Source organism: Leptopilina heterotoma, unplaced genomic scaffold (assembly GCF_015476425.1).
Source record: "Leptopilina heterotoma isolate Lh14 unplaced genomic scaffold, ASM1547642v1 Lhet_38, whole genome shotgun sequence".
NCBI classification, from domain to species: Eukaryota; Metazoa; Arthropoda; class Insecta; order Hymenoptera; family Figitidae; genus Leptopilina; species Leptopilina heterotoma.
In genome coordinates this window covers 3,154,628-3,167,248 of record NW_025111054.1, presented here as the reverse complement: position 1 = coordinate 3,167,248, position 12,621 = coordinate 3,154,628, and positions in this window count along the sequence as shown.

Here is a 12,621-nt window from a genome sequence, read left to right as displayed (position 1 = left end):
GCGTAAAACCATACAATGATTCAAAGGGAGTCTTCCCTGTCGTCTTACTAATCGAATTGTTTAAATCGCGCTCTATCTTAACAATATTGTCATCCCAATGACGACCTTCGACATCGGTCAGACTTGTTTGTAAGGCTGGCAAAATAGTCTGGTTCAACCTCTCGACTTGCCCGTTGGCTTGTGCGTGCCTACTCGAGTTGAACGTTATTTTTACTCCGTGATTTTTACACAAATCTTTAAATGAATCCGCGGTAAAAGATGTCCCTCTATCAACAATGAAACGACTTGGCGCTCCGAAACGATTTACAAAATTTTCTATCTTGTGAACAATTGTACTTGCTTTGACATTTCTGACAGCATACAATTGACAGAATTTTGTCAATCTACATACCGCTGCCAAAATGTATTTATTCCCTTTCGACGATGAAACAAAAGGACCAAGGTGATCCAGGTGAACGATTTCAAAAGGCCTATTGCCCACAGGAATCGGGTGTAATTCACCAGGCTGTCGACCAGCTTTATGTTTTGCGAAAAGGCACTCTACCCATGCTGAAATATGTCTGCGTACATAATTACGCATTCCGGGGAAATAATAATAATTTTTTTGTACGAGCCACTGTCCGATCAATTCCGAAATGGCTTGTCAAGTCATGATTTTTAATAACAATTGCTTTTCTCATGACTTTAGGCACTACGTACAATTCTTTAGTGCTATCGGCTGGATCTAATTTGTACAATATTCCCTCTCTTAAGACATAATCTTTCACTTCACCTATTTCACGACGCGAACGAGACTTTTCATTTTTTTCGAGTATTTTTATTTTTTGCGCTAACAATTGATCGCTGCGTTGATACATTAAGATTTCGTTTTCGGATATCATCGTAATATATGCAGTCGCGGTTTCCAGAATTTCGTTCGGCTCTTCCACCGGAGCACGCGACAAAGCATCAACGTGCTTCATACGTTCTCCAGGGCGATGGTGGATCTCAAAATCATACTCGGCAATCGAGTTGAGCCACCTTACAATTTGCGTATTTTTCGTTCTTAACGTGTCGATATGTAACAATGCTTGACAGTCGGTAATTACATGGAAATGAAGGCCTATCAAAAAGTTCCGCAATCTTTCCATTGCCCAAATGATAGCCATCAATTCCAATTTGGTTGAATGATAATTTCGTTCTGTCTCGGAGGTCTTTTTGCTAATTGCATAAATCAATCGCAACCTATTGTCATCATCGGTTTGGAACATCATTGCACCTAATCCGTTCGCGGACGCGTCCGTGTGTAACTCGGTCCGGGTGGCTTTCGGGTTATAAAATCCAAGCGTTGGATATGTACAAATTAAACGTTTAATTTCGCGAAATGCATTATCTCTCGATTCATTCCACTCGAATTTTTCGTCTTTCTTGAATAATTCTACTATCGGGGCGGCTAATTGAGCGAAGCCAGGAATAAAACGACGGAAGAAGCTCGCTAGGCCGTGGAAGCTTCGTGCCTCATGTACCGATCTCGGTGTCGGAAATTCGTCGACTGCGCGAACTTTTCTTTCTCCCGGACTAATCCCATCTTTGCCGAAACTGTAACCTAAGTAATCTACTTTGTCAAGACCGAATTTACATTTTTTTAAGTTTAAAGTTAAACCTGCGTTTTTCAAGAGAACTAAAATTTGCTCAATTTTTCCTAATAACTCCTCCCACGTTTGGGCGTAAACTAATAAATCGTCAAAGTAAGCTATTGCCAATTTATTTCCGTGAGGTCCGAGTACCATTTTCATTAATTTGGCAAAATAAAACGGAGCATTCATCAGTCCAAAAATTGCTCTCTCGAACTGCCCCGTTTCATCTTGGGTGATGAATGCCGTCTTCTCTTTCGCGTTCTCCGTCAATGGAATTTGCATGTAACCTAACGCCAAATCGAGTACCGCAAAAATTCGAGATCCATATAATACATCTATGTTGTCATCTATATTTGGGAGGGGAAAGTTCATGCGCACCGTGTTTTTATTCAATCGTCTGTAGTCGACTACTAAACGAAATGTTCCGTCGGGTTTCGCTACTAAAACACATGGACTGGCATATGCCGCTGAAGTTTCCGTGGCTATTTTATTAGCCTTCCATTCCCGCACTTTTTCTCTCATAATTTCGCGTTTTTCCGCATTTGTCGAATAAGGTTTCGCAAAAACCGGTTCCGACCCCGGTTTCTCGACGATGTCCATTTTCAGGAGATGAGTGCACTCTAACTCTGACGTATCTAACGCCACGCACATTCGATATTTATTAATAAGTGATAATAATTCATCGAATTGCTCCACACTCAACGGTAACTTTTCAGATAAATCGTCTTTAATAACTGGTCGTTTATTTGGTTTGATTTCAGGAACGGTTTCCTCGACTTCGATCGCGGAATTTAAAACGTAACCTTTCTCGAGTATTATTTCGTTTTCACTCGCGTTCTCATAAGGCAAAAACACTTCCTTATCGTTAATTTTCACATTAATGAAATTTATTGACGCAGGCGGAATGATGACATTTTCTGTTACCACGGGTGACTCTACTTTTTGTTCGCGTGTTTCAATTTCAGGATATAATTCGAATGGGAAATCATTTCGAGCAACGAACTCGAATTTATCATCACACCGATAATAAACAAGCTGAGGCGAATCTGTATAATTCCTACCAATGATGACGTTAAATGGCAAGGTGTCATCGTTCACTACACGAAAACGCACATTCTCTACCGGACAACCGTCGACGATTAAACTCTCACTGATGAAACCCCTGCGAGACAGTACTGCCACCACCAAAACCTTTAATAACATTCGATAATTTAATAACATTAAACCCGCTAGACAAAACAATTGATTTTTTAATCAGGCAGTCGGAACTACCTGGATCAATAAAAGCCAACAACTCTACTTTACCGATTTTAACTTTCTTTTCGTATTTTCTAAAAGAATTTTCATTATTGTCAGGAATAATTAAATTAGCATCAGCTTTTGACAAAACTTTTGGCTTAGAGCAATGGATCGAGATATGTCCCAACTCCCCGCAATTAAAACACTTTACTTTAGGTTTTACCTTACAATTTCGAGCAATGTGACCTTTTTCTCGACAACGATAACATTCTCGCGTTGAATCGTATTTATACTTATCTGAAAACTTTGATGGCACTGCTGGTGCTGACGACGAAGTTGACGGTGATGATGACGACCCTGATGGATGTGATGACGCTGCTGCACCTCGATTTTCTACGTACGGTTTTCGCTGTTCGCTGAATCCTCTCATTTTGTCTCGACTCGTGGTTATTCGCTGTTTCCTTGCTCGTTCTAAAGATTCGAATTCAATGACACTCCTTAACAAGTCATCCAGGTTGGAGTGAGTTTTACTCATAATAGTTGTGCTTAGTTCTCGCGACCACAAACCAATGGCAACTTGAGTCTTCGTTTCCTCGACACTAAACTTCAAGGCTTTGCAGAGACGGACCTTGTCAAAAAAATATTCTTGAGTATTTTCATTCTGTCCTTGCCATCTCGATTGCATTTCTTCAAACTTCTCGGTTAAAGACTTTTCTATCATGAACGTATTGGCAAAGGCATAGCGGAAGGTCGCCCAATCGTGAATCTCGTCTAAATTCGCTAAATACCAGTTCTTTGCTGCTTTTTCCAAGTGGCTGCGTGCCGTTTCAAACGCAACAGCCTCAGTCCACTTGTGAAGTGTGGCCGTGGACTCCAGCTGCTTAATCCACACCTTTGCTGATGACGGTCCGGACAGTCCGTCGAATTTCGGGATGTTGTGCGAGAGATCCGGTAAGACGTTATAGTAGTGAGTAGGTGGCGTTGAATTGACAGACGCTCGTTCCACCAGTGCTGCATTTTGAGTGAGTAACTTAGTCATAGCTGTCAACAGCTGATTAATTTCCAACGATGGCTGCGGTGGAGGAACTGGCTCGGAGGTTGGATGGACATATGGCTGCTCTGTCCCATCTAATAGTTTAATATTTCCGTTTGGGAGAATAATTCGCCCATCTAATAACTGGATGCTACCATCTGGTAAACGTGTTGATCCAAATGGCAAATTAGTATCGAAGTCTTGGCTCCTGCGCGACATCTTTCGTTTTTCGGAATGTACTATGGCGAAGAGAACAAAAAATTGTCGGTCACTTGCACATGCGCACTTCAAGACACTAAAACAGGCATGAACCTGCTCGTCGCCATTTTTGGCGTGAACACGCCGTTTCGAAAATTTTCAACTAGATAATCACAAATCAATTAGAAATCAACTGATATCACCAACACTCGAAATTATTCTCTTAAATACTGATTTTCTTTCCCTTTTTGATTCAATTTTCTGCACTCGGGCCACAACTTCCAGAAACGATACCGACGCGTTCACAGTCTATCACGTTTTCGAGGAATTTTCGTATTCTCCTATGCACTTTTTTTTTTTTTTTTTTTGAAAATCCCACTTCTGAGATGTTATAAAACTTTTTAAAACACTTAGAATAAGATTAAAACAGATTTATTAATAAAAGAAAATAATGGAATACAAAAGTTTAATATAACCAAAATTCACAGCTCGACAACTATTTGTCTTCTCGTTTCTCGAATTTAACTCTCGGATACAAATAACACAGTTCTCGACACGATACGCTCGTTTAGCTCGTCTCGAATACGGACCCTTGTCCTCGACTCACAATTACGCTATTCTCTCGGAGAACCTCTCGCTCGGCTCGTTCGAATCAATCTGCCGATTTTGCGCTCACACACACACGCATCTCATTCACGCACTTTTGCCAACCTAAAATGTTTTTAGGGTTTCTAGTTCCATTTACAACTTTCTAGATTTAACATTTAATTTATAACATATGGTAGATAGTAAAATTTTTTCGATGTAAATAATGCTTTTATAAAGACATCATAAAAATTTATTATTTAAAAATAAATAGCTTAGGAAATATATTACTTTGAAGGTGACTACCTCATAAAAGAAAATCCCAAAATTGGTGGGGCTAAACCAGACACCCCATGGGGCTAAATCGGACACGGCTAATTAATTAAAGACAGAGTCATAAATTTTCGTTTTTTTTTATAGAAAAGTCAAAACAATTTTTTGTTTATTTATTTGTAGGTAGTTATATGCAAATAATATAATATAAAATGTAAAATATGTAATTAATATAATATAAAATGAATTACAGTTTTCAGACTTGCTTGTTTTCAGCAACTCGCTTGCTAATTCGTGTTTTAAAATAAATTCTTTATTTATTTATTGATAAAGTGGTTCTATGCAAAGAATATAATATAAAATAAGTCATTAATATCAAATAAATTATAGTATTCGCAAATTTGATTGTTTTTTATCACGACATCCGATTTAGCACCGCACCGTCATCTAATAATTAACCTGCAATAATTTTTTTCTTCTTAACGTTTTCCATTAATCTTTTTTTCTACTAAACTCAGTACACCTTGGGCTATAAGAAAAATTGCCGTATGATATTTATACTTTAATTATAACGATAAAAACCAAAAAAAATGAGAAAAAAATTTTTCTACTTTTAACTCGAAAAATGACATTTTCACACATTAACGGCAACTATTAATACAAGAAAAATGACACGTCCCTAAAACCTAATGCAGTATATGCTATTTTTGTCCTACCTGAACGGAAAGTATGTCATTTCTGGCAATTAGAGCGGGCGAAAAGTAACTCATTTCCACCCAGAGGTAGGGGAAGCTGGCGTAAAATATTTTGCGCACGCTCACCAACCTCTCCAAGCGAATTTTTAAAAATTTTAATACGAAAATGATTAAAAAATTAGTATTTGAATTGTATTATGATTTATTATTAGTGTAATAAAGTAAGCAAATATGTAATATCTTTGACCATAATACAGAAAGCTTTCTTCACAATTAAATTTGTAGGATAAGTATAGTTAAACGATCATACTTATTTTTGAATAGACAATAATAATTTACACAGTCATGTCGAAATAGGTTTATAAAAAACATTTTTGATTTTTAATATACGACATTAAATAAAAATTAAAACTTTTGTTGAAAGAATTATAAAAAATTCTCTTAATTTTTATAAATTTGACTGATATCAATTGCAACAAATTATTTGGAAATGTTGTACTTATAAACAACAATAAAGTGGCTAATAAAAAAATTACGCGGCTAATATCTTAATGCAGCAAGTTAATGGTGTTCCGCAGTGATCGCCTTTTAAAAATGGCTGCTCAAATGTATACTTGATTTGAAAATGATTTTTCTCTCGATTCGGGCAGTTATTGCAAAATCGGAGAAAATACAAGATATCCTGAATATTTTATCTTTCATTTACGCGCAAGAAGGAAAAGATTTATTTAAATTTACGACGACAGGAAGTAAAATAGGAAAAAGTTAAACAAGTGCGCGATACATAACATTACACGGAGAAAAATTATTTTTAATGATTACAATAGTCTACATTACAGCGCGGATATGTGACCACTTTTTGGAATGATTACGAAGACTATGTAATGTGTTAAGAATTTAGTAGGAACGATTACTATAGCTGTTGTAAGGGATACCTTCATGTTTGTACTCCTTACAACAGCTATAGTAATCATAACAAAAAGTTGTCACATATCCGAACAGTAATATAGACTATTGTAATCAGTACGAATAAATTTTTCTCCGTGTACCACCAGAGGGCAGCACCTAATGGGCACATCTAATTTTCTCATTTTACTTCCTGACGTCGTGTATTATATTGGCTTTTCAATTTCTTGTGCACAAATGAAAGAACAAAATTTCAGGATAACTGGTACTTATCCCTATTTTGCAATAATTGTCCAAATTGGGAGAAAAATCCTTTTAAAATTATGTTTACGTTCAAGCAGCCATTTTTAAAAGGCGACCACTGTTTGAAATTGCGCAACACCGTTAAGTAATGTATTATATATAAAGGAAGTGTTCCAGTTGTGGGCACCCTTTTGTTTTGCCTCATAACATTTGTCCATGTGCATATTATACAAATATATGTGTACGAATTTAAAGCTAGAGGTCTAAGGTGACTGTCAGTGAAGGAATTAAATTGATTCCTTTAAATAAAAAAGTTTTATTAGAAATTTAGTGAAATTGGAATTTTTTGACAAAAAAAATTTTGTACCCGGTTGTGGGCACCCTTGAAAAATCCGCTAAAAATGAATAATAATTATAGGAAACCAACACAAATAAACAAGAAATGAAAGTTTCTTTATTTTAAGAGAATTTGCCGGGATAAAGAACAAAAATGATGTCACGTTTTCACACTATGCTCATCGCTAACAAAAGCATAATGCTTGCATGTGAAGTAGCTAGTACGCATACCATAACGCACTTCTAATGCACTGAACAACTATATTCATCGCATTTAATGGAGTTTGCGGCTGTCACTTTCCTTGGCAGAAAGTTTAGATAGATGAGACAGTAGTCCTCATCTTTGTCAGATGGTAGAGCCTCCTTAACATAAAGGTGCCCACAACCGGGAATGACAGTCATTTTTTAAAAAGACCAACACATTTTGTGATGCAGGATTTTGGTTAAACACGAAGGTAAATCACAAAATATAATGACAACACTGCAAAAAAAATTGAACCCTTCTTTTCTAAACAAATGTACACCCATATGTTGCTCTTCGAAAACAATACAAAATTACTTTTTTATTTATTTAATGCAAATTTTCTTTATAATGCTCACAGCTTTTACACAAATGCATATATTTGTTTCGTTATCAATACGAAAAGTCCGTATTGTCAACGAACACGACTTGCAATACTTAGATCAGTAAAGTCTGCTTGCCGTCGAAGTTTACGTAGGGGTGCCCACAACCGGCGCACTTCCCCTACATGCGTGTAAAAGTGTAATGAACCATAAGTTCGTTTTATTATTCTTTTCAATCTATTTCAAAATTTCTTAAATTTAATTTCTAAATAATGGGGTGTAAAAAAGAATTTATTTTCACAATTATTAATCAGAATTATTAATAAAAATAATTCCGATTAGTTTATTGAACCGCTTTTTTTTTAATATAGAGTCATAAGGAATGTTGGATTTACAATAAATATTGGGCCAACCATCACTGGAAATAACCTCGCAAAAATATAAAATTAGATTAGTAATAATGTTGCGAAATGGACATGGAGGTTCATGAACCCTGACTGTACGTTCGCTAACGATTATTGACTAATAATCAAAGGTATGAGATTCACATACCAACTTATAGAGGTTTATTGCCTAAGAGGAGTTCACTCACCTCTTTAAAACATTAAAAGAAATTTCCACGATCAAGGAATGTCACAACAGTCCAATGACCGTTGCTGACTCCTTAAAATATGGCTCTATATAAACTAAAGGTAGCGCCCATAATTCGCAGTCTTGGGTTAGCAAGAAGTCTACGCTCTGAATTATTTTATTTTAAAATAATCGACAGTCTTCATCGCGGATTACACCCGCTGTCATCAGACGGTGATTAAAACACGTAAAAATTGTTTATCATTAACCACCCTCTGATTAATCGGAAACCGCGATTTCATCAAAGGATAAAATCCACACGTTGAATTAAACCGTCTGTTCCGAAAGCTCTCGTGCTAAAATACTTATTTTTTTATTATTTGTGCTTCGAAGTTTTCTTAAAGGGGCCTTTAAATTCATGTGAGTATGTAAAAAAAGGACTGAGAATTAAAATTGTGAACAAGTATCTACATTGTACTTTAGGTAAGCCTTATTATATTGTAAATTAATGCCTCTTTTGAATTAATAAAAGATACATCAAGTTTAAGTAAATTATTCTTTACTCATTTCTAACGCTACCAAATTACTTAACGAGACGCAACTTGCGACAGAGAGAACGACCCACGATAATAATATAAACAAATCAAATTTAAAACTTGATTGGTTGTTGTTGACTCCGAAGAGGAGAAGATTAAATAATTAATTTTCTGAACAAATTTATTTACAACAAAAAGAGACCACCTATAAGTTTACTTTATTAATAGAAGAAACAATTCGGAAAATACATAAGTCTCTTGTAAAATTTTGTAACCCAGGCACTTAAGCAGACAGAATGACACTCTGAGAATATTCATATCGTAGACTGTAAAGTATACTGAGAATTTTTTTTTTTTATTGTTTATACTCCTGCCCTATTGGCCTTACGCACTTCGACAAGAGTCCCCGAGAAATACTTTTTTTGGATTAAGCATAACCATTCTACTTTAGAAATTTTTCTATATATTAACCTAATTTGCGTCTACAGCCGACTTTATTAGGAGTACTCGCATTACGCCTGGACCACCCATCAATGGGTTTTCTCGCCAGAGAAGAGGGAAACTGTAGAAAACCTCTCTGAGTACAACCGGTTTTATCGACAGTCGAGTTCTAATGGTGTGTACCGGACAATAATCGACGGTGCACATCATTATACCTCGACGTCAAACCTCCCGCTCAGATTGTCTCACGTTATTATTATAATAATATTTCATTATTTTCTAAATAATAATTTCATTCCTGATTCAATACGCCCCGGGCCAGGGCGTAATGGCTCACTTTGCTTTTCTACAAAAAAATTGTTTTAGAAAAAAGAGTGTGAGCAAGAATAACTGAGCTCCGCAGCTGGTTGTCCACTGCCGAACATCATTGATGTCTTAGATGTGCTGGGAGAAGCGGGTCCACTGCCGAACATCATTGATGTCTTAGATGTGCTGGGAAAAGCGGGTCCACTGCCAAACGTCATTGATTTCTTTGATGTTCTGGGAGAAGTGGTCCCGCTGCCACACACGACTGGCATCATGGATATGTTCGGTAGACCTTGCTGTCGTGGCGGGGATTTTCACTAAAGGGCAACCAAGCAGCAAGAAAGAATGGATTCACAAAATTCAAAGAAAGTACCCCATGTGAGCAGGCCGGAAACGGGAAATCTTACCATCGGTCCCAAGACTGATGCTCAAGTGCGCGCGGATTGTGGGGGCGCACAATTTCTTGCAGTGCCACGGGTGATCTTGGAAAGATTAGATCCACAGAACATCGTGGAAGGAGAAAGAATAAGAAAGGGAAGCGCGTCAAGCCACTCAGAAGTAGACTACGAGGCGATAGAAGAGACTCGCGAGATATGCTCGTCAACAGGACGGTAAAAGATGGACTCAGAGCCATCGAAGTCCTGTTGAAAGAGGCAAAAGTAAAGCATGTCGCAGCCGATGAGTCGGACTTTGATTAAGCATGCGTTTTCAGCGGTGCGGAGTGTAACCGCAAGGACCATAAGGAAAAGAGAGAGCGTTCGTATAAGCGAAATCTCAAAAGCGTCCTAAGAGATGCTCAAAAACGGAAGCGAGAGGGTGACAGTCCAGGGGAGACTCGAACACAAACCGATAAGAGGAAAAAAGAGAAAGCTCCTCCAATGAAAACGGAAACACCAGATCCAAAGATTCCTCAAATGGAAAGAATGGAGTCAAAAAGATCCGCAGTTCTAATCCGAGTCGGTCAAGGATTAACGTATGCTGACGTTCTGGGTAAACTTCGCAAAGAGGTCAACCCGGACGACTGCCATATGAGAATAGTAGCAGCAAAAGCTACAAATAAGGGAGACCTTCTGATTAAGATCAGAGGAGGCTCCGACAAGAGCGCTTTCACTGCAGAGGTCACCAAAGCGGTTGGAAGCATAGGTAAGGTGCAGTCGAAGAGTTATGGATCGAAGAGTTACTCTCGAGATCCGTTATTTGGATTGCCTTACCCAAGAAGCCAAGGTGGAACAAGTGTTGTCGGAAGCGATAGGAAAGCCAGGATGCAGGAAAGTGACGGTCTTAGGACCCAACCGCCGAGGGATAAAGCTCGCGATTGTAGTCACCAACCCGGAAGAGGCGAACAGGCTGGAGAAATTGGGACACGTAAAAATTGGTTTTATGTGTTGCCCAATTAAAAAAAGAGTAATGGTCGTCCGGTGTCATCGATGCTTGGGATACGGTCATATTAGAGCGAAATTCCAGAAGGTGGACAGATCGGCTGCGTGCTTTAAGTGCGGTGAAGCCGGTTACAGGTTCTCTAACTGTAAGAAGAGCCCAAGTTGCTTTTTATGCAAGGAAAAGTTTGGCAATAAGGTGTCAACCACCCATATTGCAGGCAGCGGAGGATGCGGAGTCTTCAGGACGGCCCTTGAGGAGGCGAAGAAGACTCTCGCAAGAACTAAAAGCAAATAAGAAGTATTAAAAGGAGCTAATAATTTATTTTATTTATTTATATTATTTTTTTGTGGTTTTTTTACTGTCTTTTTAAATTCCTATTCTTCTAACTTTTATATATTTGTTTATTTATTCTTTTATTTGATTCATTTATGTTTTTTATGTCCGTTTACAATTTTGTCTTTTAACTTTTAACACTTTTTAACATTTGTTCCTTTATTCTTCTACATTGAAATAGATTTAAATTTTAACTATTGACGCAGGAGAACCGCAGGAAAAGAACAAAGTCGCAATAGCGACAGAGTTGGAGCGCCGCCCTCGAAGGCTATAGTCTTACGACAGTTCCGAGGATGGGTAAAGGGCTTTAAAAGAAGGGTTACGGGTTTTAGTGAGTCGGGGCTGGCAGTAAGTCGCCAGCTTGTTAAACAATTATGATTTTATTTATTTTTCATACTGGAATTCACTTTACGCACTGCTCTCGAAGTGTAAAGTACTATTTTATACACTGTTATAAAAAGAAGTAACACAGTTTTCTGTGTGTAAAATTCAACTTTACAGGTTAGTGTTGCAATAATTAATTTTTCTCTAAACGATTTACTGGATAATTGAAGGTCCTTTGAAACAGGTATTTTAGAAACAAAGACATCAACTAAAACAATGCCTTTATTCTTTAAGTTTGACACTACAAAAATCTGAAATAAGAATTTATACAACCGACATAATTAACACACCCTTACAAATAAAAATCATTAAGGTATAAGTATGTATATATACATACATATATTGTATGTATCAATGCATTTAGCACTGCATGCATTTCATCAAGCTTATTGATAGAATATACAGGGGTAGCTTGATCTAAATTATGTTATGTTTTATATATTATAGACAGAACTTATAATTTTTTTTGCTAAAGGACTTTTGGAAAATCTGCATACAGATACCTTGGGCTCCGCACTCCAAGGTTATGTGGGGTTAGCAGAATAAAAAAAAATATAAAATAAGAAATTTCATAAACTGGCGACCTACTGTCTGCCCCGACCCACTAAAACCCGTAACCCTTCTTTTGAAGCCCTTTACCCACCCTCGGAACTGTCGTACGTAAATCCTGCGTCAATAGTTAAAATTTAAAACTATTTCAATGGCTGATTCTTTTTTCGAAAAAAACATATATAGAGTAATGTCACCTTGAGTGGGCCGCCTACGCTTTTTTCTAAAAAATTCTTTATGAAAGCAAATTAATCGGAGGTTTCTATTTCAAGCTTTAGTTTAAATCCTTAGATAAGTGTTTATGCCATAATAGCTTTGATTTTTTTTATTGGAAAAAACAATTGACTTTTAAAAAAAGCTAATTTTTAAGGAATGAAAAAAGTGTAACCTTGAGTGGACCACTCCTAAAAAATTGTAAAAGTTATTCTAAATTC